This window comes from Lontra canadensis, unplaced genomic scaffold (assembly GCF_010015895.1).
Source record: "Lontra canadensis isolate GAN:19392208 unplaced genomic scaffold, GSC_riverotter_1.0 scaffold15, whole genome shotgun sequence".
In the NCBI taxonomy this organism is placed as follows: Eukaryota; Metazoa; Chordata; class Mammalia; order Carnivora; family Mustelidae; genus Lontra; species Lontra canadensis.
The window spans coordinates 26,653,847-26,675,271 of record NW_022631009.1 but is presented as its reverse complement, the minus strand read 5'-3'; positions in this window follow the sequence as shown (position 1 = coordinate 26,675,271).

Here is a 21,425-nt window from a genome sequence, read left to right as displayed (position 1 = left end):
GTTCCCTGAGCGCTTTCCGTAGAGTTCCGGAGGACGGGAATGAAGATGGCGGCCTCCCAGTCTCCGGCCCGGAGGAGCCGAGAGCTCGGGGCCCCACTCCTCAGTGCACCCTCAGAGAACAGCGCCCAATTACTCCCGTCACCCTGGCCTCCAGCCGCGCTCCGAGCTCACGGAGCCTGCGACCGGTTCAAGGTAAGCCCGAGCTGTGAGCTCACTCCTCGGCTCCGTCTCTGTAGCCAGCTTCCCCGTTCTAATACCTGCAAGCTCTGCGACACTCAGACACCCCGATCCTTCTGTGACCCTGCGGCACCTGAGGCCACACTGGCCCTGCGTGGGCTTCACCCCAGTTAAGCCTCTGGAGCGATGTCCCTCAGCGGAACAGACTTTTAAAAGTCCTGATTTTGTGCTCCGTTGCTCCGCCGCTTGCCGGGAGCCGGCCCCCCCCCACCCCCCCGCGGTCTATCTTCCCGCCCCTTTGGATTCACTTCTCCTCCAGTCCTACCTTTCAGAAAGTGGTTGATTTTCTGTTTCTAGAATTGCTGTTCTTCTTCTCTTCGATCTTCCGTTGGATTTGTAGGTGTTTGCAATCTTTAGATAAGCTATCTAGCTGATCTCCCGCAACCTGAAGTAGTCTCAGCTGCTACTTCTCCGCCATCTTGACTCCTCCCCCTTTTCTCCTTTTCTTTATGCTACTTCTCATAATTATACTTAAAAAAAAAAATGAGATGGATCGTTTGGGGGATGAAGAAAACATTCCAATTTTGGCCTAGATTCCAAAAGATCCAATGAACATGTATAGAAAAATAATCTGGCTATTTTTCCAATTTGAATACAATCATATATGTGGAAACCTAAGGGGGACAGATGCTCTGAAAAATGGGCTATATTTATATACAAGAAGAAAGTTTCTCACAGAATAGGAAATAGAAAATCCTTGTTCAGCACTTCAAAATTAAAGAGAAAGTAGGGTCACCTGAGTGGCACAGTGTGTTAACCGTCTGACTCTTGGCTTCAGCTCAGGTCTGATCACAGTGCGGTGAGGTCAATCAGCCCAGTCCAGTTCTACACTCAGTATAAGTCTGCTTAAGACTTTTTCTCCCTCTGCCCCACCCCCTGCACACTCTCTCTCTCAAATAAATAAATAAAGAGCAGAAATCATGCAATTAGATATAGTAAAACATGGGAAAGCTGTTCAAGTTCAATAATAAAAAGAGTCTGATTAAGGGTGCCTGGGTGGCTCAGTGGGTTAAGCATCTTCCTTCAGCTCACGTCATGATCCTAGGGTCCTGGGATCAAGCCCTGCATCAGGCTGTCTGCTGTCTGCTTCTCCTTTTCCCTCTGTGTGCTGCTCTGCATACTTGTGTTCTTTTTATTTCTCTGTCAAATGAACAAAATCTTAAAAAAAAAAAAAGAGAAAGAGTCTGGTTAAAATTAAAGAGAAGGAAAGTATGATTAATAAAGTTTAAGTATATAATTCAGCCATCAATTTCTATCTTGTTTCCAAATTTCGAATTGCTAATAAAATTATGATTATCATTATCACAACGTTAAGTAATTACAAAAGCCACAAAATTATATATAAAAATAGTTATTAAAATATGTAATCATAAAGTAATTGTTTTTGCATATATGTAAAATGTAGTGATTTCCTTTTATAGGTGGGATATAAGAAATGTCATGTCTATCAATGACGGTAGCAGTTTCTTATATAGGATCAAAGTTCGAGATGAGGTCAATAAAAGCACCAACAACCTTACATTAATTTAAGTGGATTTCTACGTAAGATGACAAAACAGCTGTGCTATGAGTCTGCTTTTATAACAAATTATGGATAGACATTAAAATAAATGATTATTACTATAGCTATAAAAAGATCCATGGCATGTGGGTGTTTAAATTGTTCCATATTACTTAGGTTTACATATAAAAGCTTATGCTATCACCAGGACAGGAAAATTAGCCCTCATACCATAGATGAGTGAATACTTGGGAAAGTTTAAATGACTCACCCAAGTCCAATAACCATCTATTGAATAAAGAAGAAAGTCTGTCCCAGAAGGCAAGTGAGAAGATAAGATGAGATGTTTCATAAACTGTAAAGTTTTGAGGCATCTTTTAATTTCAATAATTGTTTAAAAAAAAAGTAACAAAGGCAAAATGGTTAATAACCATGTGACATGGAAAGGCTTATGATGAAAACCAGTTTTCTTTTTTCTACTCTTCCCCACCACTTTTGATACCCCTTCCCCAACCACCTCCTGCCTCAGGCACCATTCCCCAGAAGCAAATACTTTTAATTATTTAGCTATTCCTTCTGTTAATTATATTAAGGCTTAAGAGTATAAAAAACCCCCACAATAATGCATATAGCAACCAACACGAAATCTTAAATGTTTCAGAAACATAGAAACTTAGGGCGATCTGTAAGAATATCAATGGTCCCTTTATAGAAGTGTTACTCAATAGATTTTCCTAAGATGGAACGGTGGACAGCGAAGACCTTTTTTTTAATATAGAATTTCATGGTCAGCTCTTTTTATTTTCATGGAAAACAAAAATCATCCGTACAATGTCAGGATATTCAGAGAGAATTATGTTGGGATATACTTGGAGTAGGATCATCTCAACATCAAAATTGCATCTGCCCAATAAAATGTGTCTTTGAAGCATCATTTGGGCATCTTTGTCTCAGCAAAGGCAATTCTCTAGTCATATGACCTAGCGCTGGTCTTGTGAGGACAACAGATTAGTGGATACAGGCTCTGAATCCAGGACATGCCTAGTAATGTTCAGGGACCAGATGAAATTGGTTCACAGAGAACTCAGTTGTCAGGCGATACGTATGGGATCTACAAAGCAGCACAGAGAGCAAATTCTCTCCCCCAGTCAATGCTCTCTGCTGTCTTCAAGATTGAACCTCCTTTAACCAGTGTCTGGTGGGGTAGAGATGGATTTCAGAGGGTAGGTGTTCCCTTCTACGGGCTTCCTTATTTTTATTACCTGCCTTGAAATCTTAAGGGACAAGAAGCATGAAGAAGCCATCATTTATTATTTTTATGATGATATATTAAAACAGATTATGAATGCTCATCTCATTTTCATAATCACATGCTAAAAAATGGATTGTCAAGGTGTAGATACACTCAGAGATCATGGAATTAAAAAAAAAAAAAGAATCCTTCATCCGAGATGCTACTATTGGAGCATCCAACTCCCCCACGCCCCCGCCCCCATATTAAAGTGGAACAGGGAAAGCTAGGCCTGCTTAAATGATGCTGGAAAGACTGCTTAAGTAATTGGATGCATTGTCAGTGGCTGTCAGGAAGAAGGTCGGAGAATACCACAAGTCAGTGGCTCTTTATCTGGGTTCAGTGATAAATGCCAGGTTCAGTACACTCAGTCAGCTTGCCTCCCTAATGATATGCTGAAGCATTAAAAATGGATTTCTTCTTTGTCAACAGTACATGATGTATATCTAAAATGAGCGGCAGTTTTCCACTCTAATTTGGTTCTCAGATTTTTTTTTCTTTTTTGAGGAAGTTGGTACATGAACTTGGTTTGTGACATGGCAATAGCTCTACAAATTTTCAATTTTGAAAATTAGATGGGTATCACAGAGAGACGAGTGGCCAGAATCTTTGGGTTAGAGGACTTGCTATTAACAACTGTGGGCATCAGTTAATTAGTAATTCCTCTAAAGCCCAGCTTTCTCAACTGTAAATTTGCAATTAAATTATCTTTCTCATGGTGTTGTGAGGATTAAATAGAATAATATAGGGGTAAAACATAGTAGGTCCTCGGAAAACGTATTCTGGGAATCAGAAATGATCCTAGATAGTAATGCCTTTAAAATTAAAAAAAAAAAAAGTGGTTCTCTGATGTTCAGTTGAAATTTTCATAGTTGAAAATTATCTAAATAAATTAGATGCAAACAATAATTATTGGAGGCTATGAAGCAATGGGAACACTCATTTAATGCTGATGAGAGTGAAAATTGGTTCACTTTGGAAATATTCTGGTATTACCTAAAGAATGTGACTACCCTATAGTCCAGTAGTTCTGATTTTAGTTATATTTCCTCAACCAGAGAAATTCTTGTTATGTGTACCTGGAGACATATTTTAAACATGACTTTTACAACATTGTTTATAACAGAAAGAAAACTATAAATAATCCATCTATCAGCAACAGATTGATAATAGAATGAATAAGTTTTATAAAAATGAACTTACAGCTGTTTAAATCAACATAAAAGGATCTCACAAACATAATACTGATCAAAAAGGCAAGTTAGAAAAATATGCAATGTATGCAGCATTCCATTTTATATAAAGTGCAAAACCAAAAAACATAACGTAGATTATCTATCCATCTATCTATTTACCTTTCTAATCATCTTTTATCTATGGATCTATGATGAAATCATAAAGGAAAACAAGGGAATGATTAATATGAGATTGAGGATAGTGTTAACTTTTGGTAGGGAAGGAAGGCGATGCTATTGGTAAGGGACACAGAGAGAACTTCTTAAGAAGCTGGTTTTAGTCCTTTTTTCTTTTTTATCTGAAAAAAGTTCTTTATTCCCTTCATTTTTACAAAAGCCTTAATTTTTTAGAGCAGTTTTAGGTTCACAGCAACATTGAGAGGAAGTTTCAGAGATTTCCTATGTATTTCTTGGTCCCACACAGAGATAGCCTTCCCATTATCAACATCTCTCACCACAGTGAAACATTCTTTACAATTGGTAAGTCTGTATCAACTCATCATAATCATCCAAAGTCCGCAGTTCATGTTGTGGGTGTTGCACATTCTATGGATTTGGAGAAATATGTAATAACATGTCTTCACCATTATAGTATCATACAGAGTATTACCGCTGCACTAAAAAATCTTCTGTGCTCTTACAATTTATCCCTTTCTGTCCTCAACTCTCTCAAATCCTGTCAAACACTGGTCACTTTACTGTCTCCATAGTTTTGCCTTTTCCGGAATGTCATATAGTTAGAACCATACGGTATGCAGTCTTTCCAGACTGGCTTCTCTATGTAATATGCCTTTAAGTTTCTTCTGTGTCTTTTTATAGTTTCATAGATCATTTCTTTTTAGTATTGAATAATATTCCATTGTCTGGTTGTACCACCTTTTATTTATTCATGCATCAACTGGAAAATATCCTTGTTGCTTCCAACTTTTGGCTGTTATGAGTAAAGCTGTTAAAAATGTCTGTGTCTTTGTATGGAGATAAATTTTCAGTTCCCTTGAGTAAATGCCAAGGATTGTGATAGCTGGATTGAATGGTGAGTGGATGATTGCTTTTGTCAGAAGCTAACAAAGTGTCTTCCGAAGTGGTTACACTGTTTTGCATTTCACTAGCAATGAATGAGAATTACTCCACATCCTCACCAGCATTTGGTGTTGTCAATTTAATCTATTTTAGTATTTCTGTTAAAAAATTAGCACTAAGTGGATGGTGTAAGGCAACAGAAATTCATTCTCTCACCATTCTGGCCGTCAGAAATCCAAAGTCTAGGTGTTAGCACAATTATTTCCTTCCGGAGGCTCTAGGGGAGAATCTGTTCCATGCCTCTCTTTTGGCTCTAGGGGTAATTCTCGGCATTGCTTAGCTGGTATATGCCTCAACCCAATCTCTGTCTCTATCTTCATGTGGTCTTCTCTGAATGTTTGTGCTCTCCTCTTCTAACTCTTATAAAAACTTAAGTCATTTAATTTAGGGCCCACTCTACTCCAGGATGATCTCCTCTCAAGATCCCTAAAAAATTAATTACATTTATGAAGACCCTTTCCCAAATAAGTTCACTTTTGAATATTGGACGCCCCCCCAACTTGGGGGGCGTCCAATATTCAACACACTACAGTAAGTATATATTGTATTCTTATTCTGTGACTATAATAGACATATTCATTCTCTTGGGTGTTTGATATATTTTCAGTAAAAGTAAATGTGCTTAAAATAAAGAAGTGGAAAAAAGAAAATAGAGAAGAAAATTTTAATGCCAATTGTGTAATTACGTTGTCTTCCCAGCTTGACAATAAAAAATAGAATTTTCTCAGTAAAGAAATATTTTCCTAACATTTTGAAGTAAAATATGTTGTTTATATATTTATATTTATATACATATATATACATATTACATATTGAATTCTCAACAAGAGTCTAATTTTGAAATGTATTGAAGCTGGGTTTTCTATTCCTATATTCCTATTAGAAATACCATTAGGTCTGATGTTATGTTTGAGATTATTTTTAATTTTGATGGCTAAAGTTCTGAATTCAAAGAATAAACATTAAATAAAAATTCTAAGTTGATTTATGGGTAGTTTCTTCTGATATCACTGGGAACTTCATGAAAGAGGAAAAAGAAAGGATCATCTGAAAGTAAAAGGCTCAACCTGACTCATTGCACAAAAAATACGTGTTTCCATTTCTGACCACCATATTGACAACTAACTTTTAAAATATTAATAACGCATGCTGGAAAGGATGTGAATATACAGACACCTTTTTCATTGCTTGTAGGATATCATATCATCATCTTTCCAGAATGAAATTTGGAAGTGTTAGGAACCTTCAAAGTATTTATTTATCCCCTTTGACCTAGTGATCTATCTATAGGGATTTATATTGAGGAAATAAACAAATATTCCTCTAGATTGATGTACAAATATATTTAATACAGGATCATTCTCAATAGTATAAAACTGGAAATAACTTATTTTTTCAAAAATAGGATAAATAAATTATTACTTCCAGTTGCAGTTTCCATTCCTATGTAACAAACAACCTCCAAACAGTGGCTTAAAATAAAAAAATGTATTATTATATCCCATGAGCACAGTAAGGATGTGCTGTCTCTTCTCCACAATGTCTGGGGCCTCAGGTATGTTAACTCAAAAGCTAGGGGCTGGATGGAACAGCAGGGTTCTCTGGGCATTTCTCTTTCTCTCTACATGGCTTCTCCATGTAGCCAGTTTGGGCTTCTCCACAGCAGAGCGGGCATAGTGGGCTCAGCATAGCTGAACACTTGACATCGCAACTCGGGAGTTCAATAATGAGTTTTATAAGAGAAAGCAATAGAAACTGTGCTTTATTAGGGCTTTCTTGGAACCAGGAATAGTGTCTGTCACTTCAACCAGATTCTGCTGGACAAAGCAGTTAGAGAGCCCACCCATATTATGGGGAGGGGACACAGACCCTAACTTCTGATGGAAGGAGTGTCAAAGAATTTGTGGCAATGTTTAAGTGGTCACATGTGATGATGTAACAGGAAGGATTTAAAAGTATTGCACTGCTAATTGTTGGAAAACAAAGAGGGTAATCATTCTGAATAATACATCTTAGTTGTGATTATAAGGAAAACAAGTTGATTCCCAAGGAAATTCCAAAATACGAAAACTGCTTTACGTAATGGCGGGCTCTTTAAACCAAAATAAAAACCTTCCATGGCCACTCCTTTGAAGATTGGTAGGTATTTGCATGCAGGGTTTTGAAAAGTTTATGCAAGTTGTTGTAGCTTTATTCTTGTGAATGTGAACAAAAATTGAACTTAAAATGACAGCAAAGTCAAAAAGAAATTGGTGGACACAAATTAGTTACAGACAGAAGGAAATGGTGGCAAGTCTCTAGGGATATCTCTAACCTAAAGAGATAAGAAGAAATACAAAGAATTAGTAAAGTAGAATGCATACCAAAAAATGATGAAAAAAGACAAAGGGGAAAAATTTGAAAGCATATTTTAAGAAAAAAATATTTACCAGGAAACAAGTGAAATAAGTGAAAATCTTAACTGTTGGAAACTTGTAACACCCCTATTTGGAATTTATTGAAAATGAAATTTTAAAGACATTGCTTTCTCAGAGATGTCTGTAGAAACAAAATGTTAAATATGAAAAATATTGGAATAAGCAGAGTCATGATTAGAGTAATGGTCAAGTAAATTATGGATAACAATTTATTGGAATATGATATAACCACAAGATTAAAAAAATTAAAGACTAAGACTAAGAAAAACTGTGTATCTGATAAAGCTAATTGAAAACATAGAAAAGTGGGCGCCTGGGTAGCTCAGTGGGTTAAAGCCTCTGCCTTCAGCTCAAGTCATGATCTCAGGGTCCTAGGATCAAGCCCCCTATCGGGCTCTCTGCTCAATGGGGAGCCTGCTTCCCTCTCTCTCTCTGCCTGCCTCTCTGCCTACTTGTGATCTCTGTCTGTCAAATAAATAAATAAAATCTTAAAAAAAAAAAAAGAAAAGTGCAAGCATGTTAGAACTAATATTTTGTGAAAAATACAAATGAAAATAACTGGTAGGCAGCTCAGACATGAAAATCCAATAGGCATCTGTGGATGATTGTTCCTTGGTAGGTTTACTTAGTGTTGCAAATTTTACATTATGATGTCAGGAAGTGGTAAACCGTGGTTTCCAAATATAAGACAGCAAGGCTTGGAATTTAAAATTTAAAGATTATTTATTTATTTATTTATTTTTTTAAGATCAAAGGATTTATGGGTTTTTTTTTTTAAGATTTTATTTATTTGACAGAGACACAGCGAGAGGGGAACACAAGCAAGGGGAGTGGGAGAGGGAGAAGCAGGCTTCCCACTGAGCTTAGAGCCCAATGCGCGTCTAGATCCTAGGACCCTGGGACCATGACCTGAGCCGAAGGCAGATGCTTAACCAACCGAGCCACCCAGGTGCCCCAGGATTCATGTTTTTATAGATTATTTTAAAATATAAGGAGCAAAGGATGGTAGAAAGTTATAAGCACACAAAATGAGATACTAGTTTTGTAAAATCACTCTCATCCTTCAGCAATTACAGTTTTGCCAACTCTATTATTATAGTTATAAACCAACACTGTGATCTTTAAAAAGATTATTTATTTATTTATTTATTTATTTATCTTAGAGAGAGAGAGAGAGAGAGAAAGCTCTCACATGCACAGGGGAGAAGCAGAGGGGAGGGAGAGGGGGAGGAAGAGGGACCAGCAAACTCTGCACTGAGCACCAAGCCTGATAGCTGATCCAACCACCCTGAGATCATGATCTGAGCTGAAATCAAGAGTCGATGCCCAACTGACTGAGCTAACCTAGGCCCCCACCATATTAAAGTTATGAGGTTCTGTTAAGTGTCCTTAAACCTCAGAGCAACGCAATCATTGCCCTCCCTTCACACAGAATGAGAAAGAAGAGCTATTTATATGTTACTTCCTTGATACATGGCAAGGGTTAAACCAGGAACACAAAAATTTACTTTTAATCATGATAATTTGTCAGTTGGAAAAACTATTTGAAAACATTTTTTCCTCCTCCTACCTCAGAAGATTAAGTAAGGAAGAATGCAAGTATTAGTTGTCCAGTTTCAATTTAAAAAGGGATTTCATTTTATTTTATTTTTTTAAGATTTTATTTATTTGTTTAACAGACAGAGATCACAAGCAGGCAGAGAGTCAGGCAGAGAGAGAGAGAGGAGAAAGCAGGCTCCCTGCTAAGCAAGGAGCCCGATGCGGAGGGTGATCCCAGGACCCTGAGATCATGACCTGAGCTGAAGGCAGATGCTTTAACACACTGAGCCACCCAGGTGCCCTAAAAAAGGATTTTAGACATAGACTCTGAATATCATAAAACTTGTAAATATTTGCCTCAGTAGATGGTGTTATCCAGTAGACAATGCAAAATCATGCTTTAAAGGGTAGTGTATGTTCTCTAATAATGATAAGGACAAAGATTACAAGACATGGATAAAAGGAATTTTACTGTTAGCTCAATTTCTAGCGACCATGGAGAGACAGTCCCACTGTAATTTAGGAAGTCCAGCAATATTAAATGATTCCTCAAGGACTCAAATCTAGTTAGTGAATCAGGGCTTTGACTGTTTTATTAGACATCTCATCTGCTGCCTCATGTTCCCTTGGCCTTATTGTTTCTCACGCCCTTGGCCCTTGCTCTGCCCCGTCACTTCCAGAAAGGCTGAGTTCCTATGATCCTTGCAGGTTGGTTGCCTAAGGTCCAGCTGGAGTCTCCAGCTCCTCCCAGAATTTCCATTTGTAAGTAACTTATGTCTCCAAATTATGATGTCAAAATATTTTCTTGGAATATAATGTTAATGTGTGTAGACTAGTCACTCTAGTGCTAATGTGGTGGTTCTGAAACTTTAGCATGCATTCTAGTCACCTTCAGGGCTTGGTGAAACATAAATAGCCAGGCCTTACTGCCAGGGTTTCTGATTCATTAGCTCCAAGGAGTGAGAGGGTCGTGGAGCTGAGAATTTGCATTTTTTAACAAGTTTTCAGGTAATGTTGATACTGCTGGTTCAGGGAGTGTATCTTCAGTATATATGGCTCTTATAAGATATTTTTTGTGTGTGTCACTGTGTTTAAGGCATATTTTGTGTTATTTATATACTGTAGGAATTATGGATACTTCCTAGTTCTTCCATGTCCTTTTGCTGGATACGCATTGAACTTATGAGCCTAGTCTATAAGATGGCTGGTCAACCTTCACCCAGTGCAGTGGTAGAGGGCTCCTAATGCTAACTGGGCTAATAAATCCTGCCACTACAGTCCAGCACCTTTCATGTTTAGGCTAAAATTGCTCTCTCTAGAGATTGCTTAGCCCAATAGATTAGAAAACCCTTCACACAATGTCATAATCTAATGAGATTACTCTTTAACCTTCAATTTCCAGTAACATCCCAAATGCTAGGGAACTATTAAAACCACAGTGCAATCATAAAATGTATACTAATGATCTTTCAGTGACAAATGTATCTGAAGTAGGAGCCATTAGATAGAATAAGAATTCTAGATACATTATTTTGATTAATTCTAAGAATTTGCGGTTTATCCTTCACATGTGTTTCTGCATTCCTTTTTCCATATATCATTTTTTAAATGAAAAAAAAATCAATATAACAGTATTGGAGTTTCCGAACAGTTCACAATTATAACCAGTAGTTAGATATTATTACCTTTGATGTTACTAGCAGAGGTCAGCTGAAGGGAAAAGGGAATAATTGCAAAATTACCTGAATAAGAACCTCACCTGAATTACCGACACCATTTTTCTCTACTTCTGTCTCTACTTTGGGGTGAAGGTCTAGCTCTGGAAGAGCATTAAAATACCTTGTGGCTATATTGCGATGATGTAAATAAGGCACATCCTAGCGCGTATTAGAACTTCTGTATCATTCCCTCTCCCCTGCCTTATTCTCCTTTGTGTTGAATAAAGGCACATGGCAAAAAGAAAAGTTATTCATGCATTCTACTCAGTCACATACTTCCCTGCTGCCTGGCTAGCCTAGAAAGGAGTCTAATTTGCTGATGATTACAATTAGGAGGGAATGATCCATTACATTACCTTTAATGAGCTGCAGCAGGTCACTTGGTTATGGATGGTACCATGCAAAGGTTGCAGTTCAGGGTGATAGGAAATCCCTGACAGCATCCTCCTGACATTTGTGCAGTGGCCATAACAAAGGAAGGATTGCTAGTTTGTAGTCATTGAGATGCCTGATCTTCACTGCATCTTTCCATTTGGACAAGCTTTAGTGTTACTACCTAAAGTGCTTAATAATTTATAAACAGAGCTTATGTAACTGGCAGTTATGATGCACAGCATTAACTTAGAAGTGGTCTTGTAGTAGAAGGGATGATAGAGTTTCCACATTTATTATAGCTCCTCTCCCTTGATTTTAAGGGTACATTTAAACTTCAGCCAGTAAATTCAGGAGCTCTGAAAAACCAATTAATGATTTAGTTAAAAAGTCTGCAGCAGAATGTATTAGACTAACTTGTCTCTGAGCACAAGCAAGGCACTTCTTTGTGGAAATTTCCATTTTAAGACATATATATATATTTTTTTAAAGATTTACTTACTTGTTTTAGAGAGAGAGAGTGTGTGCATGGGGAGGGAGGGACAGAGGGAGAGGATGAGAGACAGAGAATCCCCAGCACCCTCCCTGCGGAGAGCAGAGTCCAACACGGAGCTTGATCCCACAATCTGGAGATCATGACCTGGGCGGAAATCAAGAGTTGGATGCTTAACAGACTGAGCCACCCAGGTGCCCCTTCATTTTTTTTTTTTAAAGATTTTATTTATTTATTTGACAGAGAGAGAGATCACAAGTAGGCAGAGAGGCAGGCAGAAAGAGAGGGGGAAGCAGGCTCCCCGGCAAGCAGGAAGCCCGATGTGGGGCTCGATCCCAGGATCCTGGGATCATGATCTGAGCCGAAGGCAGAGGCTTTAACCCACTGAGCCACCCAGACGCCCCGCCCCTCCATTTTAAGACATATTAATATGTTAAAAAAGATATGAAGTATAAGCCTTCCAAGAAGATGAAACAATAGGAAGACAAATGAAGAATATTTGGTTTATCTTATAATGAAAGGGTTATTTCACTGATGACATGAACTTGGCTCAGTTGTATTTTTCTAGTTGAGCAATAAACAGAATGTTGATTTTATATATCACTCAGTAAACCATAAGAGAATGTGCTTGAAAGACTTCTAATTTTTCAAAGACAAGTCTTTTCTTTTGTAAAAATCAAATATAAATGAAACCGCAAAAACATGTCTTTTCTTAAGCCTTAGCTGTGGTTTATGAAAGGTCATTGGATTAACTATAGGCATTTTTGCACTGGTGACAGAAAACGCTGGCTTTGCTTATGCCTAAGTAGAAAATATCTATATTTTAAAAACATAGATGACTCGGGAGGATTCTAAGGGGAAGGGTAGTGGGGGAAAAACAAGGTCTGGAAAAACAAGGTCTGGAAAGAGAGTCCATTTGGATGTCACTTCAATAAAGGCATAAGTCTCTAAGAACCTCTCCATTCAAGAGGATAAACATATCACAGATGAAGAACCCTCACCTAATGATTTCAAGCTCACAGCAATCTTCTCTGCACCATTATCACAAATTGCTATCTTGGCAAGGGAGATGTAGGGAAGGAATTCATTGTTTGAAGCAACTCTTTCGAAAGAGTTTCTTTACTGGTTTGTGTTTATATGCCTGCTGCTGTCCCTCTTTGCGTCTTTGGCAACACAAGTTCATTTTCATTTTGTGTGGTTTTTCTTATCACACGTTTCCCCATTCCATGAATGGTTATTTTCTCTAAGTTCTGTCTGTCTGCAAAGGAAAAACAGAGAATCTAGAAGTTGCGTGGTTAAAAAAAAAAAAAAAAAAAAAAAGACTGGTTTGGGCACAGTGTCCTTTCATGTGGGTGCAAACACTTCAGCCAGGGCTGACTGTGGGCTTGCCACTTACATCGTCCACATGAAGTGACTAATTGTTCCCGCAATGGTCTTGGTCTAATTGTGGCTGCATTTAGTTATAGGTGCAATGTTTGCACCTGTACCTATCAGTGGGCTTAAACCACCTACAACAAGTTGCCTAAGCAAAGTAGGGCCTCTGCCGTAGAGGTCCCTGAACACTTGAAGCTGCCCATTCTTTTTTTAAATTTATTTTTTTAAGAGATTTTTATTTATTTATTTGACAGACAGAGATCACAAGTAGGCAAAGAGGCAGACCGAGAGAGAAGGAGGGGAAGCAGGCTCCCTGCTGAGCAGAGAGCCTGATGCGGGGCTCGATTCCAGGACCCTGAGATCATGACCTGAGCTGAAGGCAGAGGCTTTAAACCACTGAGCCACCCAGGCATCCCGAAGCTGCCCATTCTTAAAGATACTATTTGACAAACATCTCTTATTGGTGGTGGAACTTACTGTGGTCTATCATTTTTTTTGCATTTTGTGTTACAACATATAATTTTTATGCACTAGGTCAGACTTAATCTGGACATTTATATACATATTTTTAACCAAAACAAGATCCTTGTTAAATAGTTCCTGAAAAGAACAGATGCCACCCATTATCTTTCCTGGATGGAAAACCTCATTCCTGCCAAGGGCTGTTAAAGGGATAAAGAAAAGGTTTTGTTTTATGGCAAAGAGCCATGATCTGAGGCACCTCATCATGATCATAATATATTTATATAAAATTTAGCAAGTGAAAACAAGACTTAGGCAATCACAGAAGCATCTGGTTCACAACTGCAATATTTTTGCCCATAGACGCATTTTTAATAGCCCAGCTGTATTTTGCAATTTACAGTTAGTACCTTTTGAACCCAGCACAGTGCCTTTGAAGTAGTACCTACTTGCCAAAGGCACTTTTCCCAATGAAGCAGAGGATGTTGACACTGTGGCTTGTGGGTCATTTGAACCGTTTTAACCAAGCATCTTTTACATTTTTTCTTTTTCATCTCCCCCCACTCCCCCTTCCCTGTCCAATTTCCTGTACTTGGGCAAGGGATGATCTGCAAAATTCTCATTTCTCTGTCCTGGGTTCTTCCCCATAGTACTGAATACCTGGGTAGGAGTTCATATAGAAGTGGTGGCCTTCCTGATGAACCTAGTGGGTCAGTGACATCTCATGGCCCTGTTTTGAAAGGGATGCAGTGTGGCGTGCAGGGAGAGAGACAGCGCTGCCTTGAACGCTGGGCTGCAGGGGCGGGGACGGGGGTTGACAGTGCAGAACGAGATACCGAGGCAGGGCCTCATGGTAGCTGGTGCTGCCTTCTCTGCCCTAGGCTGTGATTTCATGGCCACTGATGCTTGGATCAACAGACTTTGAAAGGATGAAGACATGGGTATTTCCCAACTGTTTGACTTCTAACCTTCCTGGGTGACCTGCCTTCACTGGCTGAGAGGACAGAGCAGAGCACAGATTGGGCAGGACAGGTTAAGACCTAAGAGGATTTCCCCAGCTTCTTCAGTGCATTGCAAACTATGAATAAGAAAATTTGATACAGGCCTTGAGGTTAAGGTCAACAATCAGGATTTTCACAACTTTACTGGTAATCATGTCTTAAAGACGTTGCTAAGTGGACACACGTCTTCCTTACAACTTCTAGCAGCTGGAGAGGAAACCGTCTGGCTTTGGAACCATGGCCGGTGATGGCTTCAACGGGATTTTTATAATATTCAAGAGGAGTAACACAAGAGATTTTTACGGATTCTCGAAATCTTCAAAAACCATTTAAGTAGTTGTTACTATGTCTAAATCTTCTTGAAGAAGTATCTTTTAAACTATAATATTGAATTAGGATAATGGCACAGACACAGCTGATGCTATAACATTGAGAAAACCCTTTGCTTTTCCAAAGTAAGTGTTATTTTTTTAATGATAAGTGTCCCATATCTCTAAGAAACACTATATTATAGATATAACATAAAACTGTATAACATTAATGGACATTTCCAAGGGATTCAGTGTGCTGGCAATTTTAACATTGTGGGTTTAGTGCATACATTTTGAAGTCTGGCCAAGTCAATCTAAAAATTCCAGCTAAGCACCTTAGTCCTACAAACTTTTGTGAGTCCTGGGTTTTAATTCTGACATCCTATGGCTAGACAAGTAATTTTGCCAGATAAATTTTTTGTCCATATTGATAAAAGAACCCTTAAGGAATTTTGCTTCTCCATCTATAAAATGCCAAGTCCATGGGCTTAAAGAACACCAGGAGTTGTTGAAACCATTCAGGTACCTTTGCGGTTCATTTAGACATACCTTTTTCAGTTTGAAGAAATGCTGGGAAACTAGAGATGATGGTTATTAGTACCTAAACCATGGTTAAAATAGCTTTTCTTTCTGCAGTGATAGATTGGTGGCTCATATTTGGGATTCTTGGCTTAGGCAAAGACTTTCTAGAAACTACAAGTCAATAGCTGCGACATCTTCAGGGATGTCAGTTTTCTTCTAATACTGTTCTCCTCCTGTCATATTTGGAAAAAAACCATTATTATATCTAAAAAATGAAGGGAATATTTCTCAACTAGTTCTTATGGTCTCATTTCTGACTGTGGATGCAGCAGATGCAGGGGACGCTGTGGTATATGGCCCTGCCCAGCTTCTCCTTTCAGGGACAAGGTTGTATCATCCCCTCAGCTGCCAGGAACACTGATTGTAGCTCATATGCCAACATACAAGACTGGGACGTGCCCTAATTAGCCCAGTCCACTCATAGCTTAGTCCCTTCCCAGCAACCACCCTCTGCCAAAGATTCCTGCCTTCCCTAATGCTATAGCCTCGGAGTCTCCAAGAGCAGCACACATTCAGTGAGGGGTTGAGGCAAGGGTGAAATGGCCTTACCCTTTTGCCTCATTGTAGACAAATCAGAAGGCCTATCCAGCTGCAGTGTTCTTCAGGGGATTGGCTGAGATCTTAGTTCCAACTGCTTTTTTTTTTTTTTTTTAATTCAACTTCTTGTTCTACCAAGTCCTGCTTTCCTCATTCTTTTATCAGTTCTGAGAGTACTCCCTACAAAATGCTGGCTTCCAATTTTTAACTCAGAGGCTGCTCTCAGGGAATTCAAAACAGCAGAGGAATACAAAGTCCAAGAGAGTTCGCTAGGCAGAAGACGCTTCCTGAAACTTTCTCTTTTGCAAACACTGCTCTTTTCCTGTGTGTGTGTGTGTGTGTGTGTGTGTGTGTGTGTGTGTTTCCTGAAAGCCTGTACATTCAGGCTCCGCAGATGGGCCATTTTAGTAGAACTTCTGTTAATATATTTCTAAATCTTTTAGTGCAAAGCCAAGCACCTAATACTAATTCTACTAGGCTATTGCTAGGCCATGAGATTATCGCCCAGAACAGACTCGGAAACAGCATGTGCTGAGAGCTGAGGAGTTAATGGGGAAGACCATCTTAGTGAGCACACAGTAAACCATCTGCAAAACTTCACGTCTCAGAATGCAAGTGACCGGGTGACTGCACTCTCTAAACACAAAGGGAAATGTTTCAAAAGTCAGGCGCCAAGAATGATTTGTTTTGCACTTAGTAAATCCCTTACAATGCAGTCAGATATATGGATTGATCTCCTGGAAGGTTTGCCCCTCTGTCATGAGTATGCGGATATATAGCCCTGGGGGATTCTTCCATTTCCTGGGAAGATAAATGGTATATGGCCTAACCAAAGCTTGGCATTTACAAGTTTTGGGGAGATAATTTGGGATTTTCTGTGGGCCAGTTGTGAGGATGTTATAAAGAGGTTACAAGGCAGAAATATGAAATAAAGATTGACAGAAGGCAAAGAGAGCAATAGCAAAGGATTTTTTTCTCGTTTTTGGCCACACTGGCCCTCTCATTCCATTATTCATTCATTCATTCATCACTCATTGATTCATTCATTCATTTACTTAATATATGCTGGACTGGGCTGGGCTGGAAATATTAGCTGTTCAGACTGCCACTCCTTTATAGGAGCATGTGCTGACAGTGCTTACATTTCAAACTCTGACCCGTCGAACCTAACAAAGCACAGATGTCTAAGCATCTCACCTCATTCCTACAAGCTTCCACCATAAGACATTGGAAAGGTACTCATTTTGTGATCCCTGGTGGTGCCCTGGTGCCCTGGCAAGCTATCTTGCAGGAACTGTTTGATTTATAGTGGGCACTTGCTCAGGCAAGAGAGCAGGGAGGGAGCTCAAGCAGAGTAGTTGGCTAGAGTCCCTCTGAACTGTGGTCATGGAAGTCCCAGGGCAGAAGACCTACAGGTTCAAGTATAGTTTTGGTGTTCTCCCACCAGTGCACGGCTCAGTGGTGTGCAAATAAAGCAAGTGTCGCATTCACCCACAGTTAGGAGACCTCTATGATACATTTCTGTTGCCATTAGTTGGACTTTGGTGACCTCAGCAACTTCACTGTCATCCTTCAAGGTATATTGTCTTGGTGGTAGTGGTGGCAGTAGAAGTTCTGGAAAGCCATCAGACTTGCTTACTGATTATATCCACAATACCTGGCCTGTGTTAAACAATGTGCACAGAGTGATGAAGCGAGGAACAAGTCAGACAGATAAGGTCTTTTTCTCAAGTGCAGATGATGTGTGACTCTTTTAGGGAATCAGGTGAAGCAAGACCACAAGACAGTGCATGTCTGTATACACATTTGCTTATAGAGATCTTGTTAGCTTTTGTATGGGCAAGAATTTTTGACTGTTTTGGATAGTGTTTGATGATGTCAGGGGAACTGCATTTTAGGGGAGGGGGACATTGCATTTTTGAGGCAATATAGTAGCTTTATGGTGTGTGTGAGGTGTATGACTCATACTGGTATTTTCTAACTATAGAGAGAGGGCTCTGTATGGACTTGCTGAAGTTTGAGACTGGAAAGGGCAGATATGCTTAATATCAGACCAGAAAGTTGGAAGAGCATGGCCCAATAGATTATCTTTCACTACATAGCAGGTGTCTCAGCACTTTGTGTATTGCCAATCTTGGGTGGGAAGTCACTAGAGACTATAGGACCATGAACTATAGGCCATGGTTCTCCTTAGCAACAGGGACCCTGAGAGTAGATTTCTTGGTGTATCCTTGGAGAAGGTGAGCCCCTGGTTGTGTCCTAGTAATTGCCAAGAAACAAGGTTTCCACTAGAAGGCAAGTTCAAAGGGTTAACTTTAACTGGGGGAGAAATTTTTAATAAATTGACCTGGCTTTGTAGAATTCTGTGAACTCCTTAACAGGCAGGAATCCTTCCTAAGGCTCTTTTGAACATTGCCCTTGGGTCAAAGAGAAATAGTTGGGATATAAGTGCCCCCATCAATCTTCCAACACCAAGATGATATTCTTTTTTTTTTTTTTTTTTTAAAGATTTTATGTATTTATTTGACACAGAGAGAGAGATCACAAGTTGGCAAAGAGAGATGGGGAAGCAGGCTCCCCGCTGAGCAGAGAGCCTGACTCGGGGCTCAATCCCAGGACCCTGAGGTCATGACCTGAGCCAAAGGCAGAGGCTTAACCCACTGAGCCACTCAGGCGCCCCCTAAGGTAATACTCTTGATAACATTATGGTCCTGTACAAAACTACATAAACATCATTGTGACTTTGGCACATTGTGCACCAATTTTTAAAGGATATTTAAATGTGTTCAATGTAAGAGTTAATGGATTCATATTATTCTATGTCACCCTATTACTTTACCCACCCTTTAGAAGACTTCTGTAAAAGTAGCTGATAGATTTCTAAAGTTTTTTTAGAATACTGTATGTTATTGGTTTTAGAATATAATCTCTGGGGAACCTTGGTTTACAAGCTTGAGTTATATGAGATGGTGCATGCTACTTAAGTAGTCAATTTGTATTCTTTGATGAGGATGATTTTTGACTTTGATGGTTTGACATATAAATAGGAGGAGGTATTATTATTAATCCTTTCCCCATAAGGATCCTTCTATCTGATTGCGTTCAATAATGTTCCATGAAATTAACTCATCTTAGACCTCTGGAGAGAGCAGAAGGAAGTAAAAAACTAGTGAGATACAAGTATGCAGCTAATCACAGATCTTCTTTGGTAACCAGTTAGGACTCAAAAAAGGATCACGTCATAAGAAACAAAAAAACATCTGGTAACTGGAAATGTATTACTAGCCATTTCTCAGGAGAGTTACTAAATTTAACTGATGAGCTAAGCAGTGAATTTGAATATATGGATCTAGTTTTTCTGTGGTCAATGGTACTTTGAGGAAGCAAGTGACACCTTGTATACTTAAAAATCCTAAGAAAAAACAAATAATCATCTAGAGTAGAAGCATAACATGTTTATACTGAGATATAGTTCCTCAGATTTTAAATCTTCCTGGAAACCAGATAATGGTCAATATAGGGTTGCCTTAAAAAGAGTATTAAATAAAATTAGGAACTTTGCATACATTTTTTGAGAGACTGTAATGAAGAACTCTGTTATTATTACAGTTTGACTTCTCTTAAGGTAACCTCTTGAGTTTTTAATGTGTCTGAGTATGATTTCACCAATATACTTGCATGGATCTGGATTCTCAGTCAAAACAGACATCGAAACCAAATCATCTCTCTTATTTGGCCAGAAGGTTGCCCTCTATTTTTTTAGCCTAGAACTCTGATCTAGATAACATTGCCCTTGAACGCTATAAATTCAGTGACTATGGTGGCTACATATAAAGCATGTTTCAAGTAAATATTGATGCCATGTAGTAGGACATGCTTACCTGGTTTACCTAAATATTTAATATAAAGAGGGACCATTATCCCAGTTTTGGTAGAGATAGTATAAGGCAGTGATTAAGAGCATGGGGTTTGGATTAGATACAGTTATTTATTTATTTTTAAAATTCTGGGGGCACCTGGGTGGCTCAGTGGGTTAAAGCCTCTGCCTTCGGCTCAGGTCATGATCCCAGGGTCCTGGGATCAAGCCCCACATCAGGCTCTCTGCTCAGCATGGAGCCTGCTTCCTCCTCTCTCTCTGCCTACCTCTCTGCTTACTTGTGATCTCTATCTGTCAAATAAATAAAATCTTTAAAAAAAAAATTCCGGCACAATTAACATACCGTGTTATAGTAGTTTCAGAGGTATGGTATATATGATGGAATATTATGCAACCACAAAAAATAATGAAATCTTATCATTTGGGTCAGACACTTTTTTTTTTTTAAAGTTTTATTTATTTGAAAGAAAGAAAAAGAGAGAGAGAGTGAGTGGGGGGAGGGATAGAGTGAGAGAATCCTCAAGCAGACTCCCTGCTGAGCACAGAGCCCGAAGAGGGGCTTGATCCTAGGACCCTGAGAGCATGACCTGAACTGAAACCAAGTCAGATGCCTTAACCAACTGAGCCACCCAGATGCCCCTGGCTTGGACCTATTTAAACCTGAATCATGATTCTACTACTTACTGACTGAATGACTAAGGGGAATTTATTTAACTTGTATGTCATAGTTAAACTGATATTACAAAGTGGTCAGTAGGGTTGAACGAGATGTTTACATAGAACTTGGGTTAGAAATTGGCACACAAAAAAGTTCTAATCTGCTAAATATATGTGGTTTGGATAATTATTAAAACATTAATGTGGTCATTTCCACCAGGTACTTTATAAGGATAACAAAACAATTTTTTGATAGTGGACTAAAATGTACATCGATTTCAGTTACACTGTCACTTTAAGAATAAATGTATTTGGAATATGTGTATTATTACAAAATATATATTATAATAGTATTTTTCTGTGTTCAGTAATGTTCTTAACAATGAGATCTAAGTTTTTTCTAAGTTAGTATGAATTCATCCTTTGTCCAGAAACCAAGTTCTACTTTCCTAACTTGCGTTTCCCAGTTGGGCTTCTCGCTGTAGTTTACTCCAGACTGATTGCTTCCTGTTTCAATAGCGATCTAGCCAGATGGAGGTCTCAGCTTTACTGTTCTGAGTTGAGACTTCAAAAGATGGATAGATCTCTGCTTCAACCACACAGAGCTCATCAACTGACTTCTTATTTGCTTTAGCAAAGGTCTTAGTGCCCCAAGAAAGAATGATGAATACTATAATCAGTTAAGTTCTGTCTTTTATTTTATCTATTTGTTTTTTAACTATTTGGTGAATTATTACTATG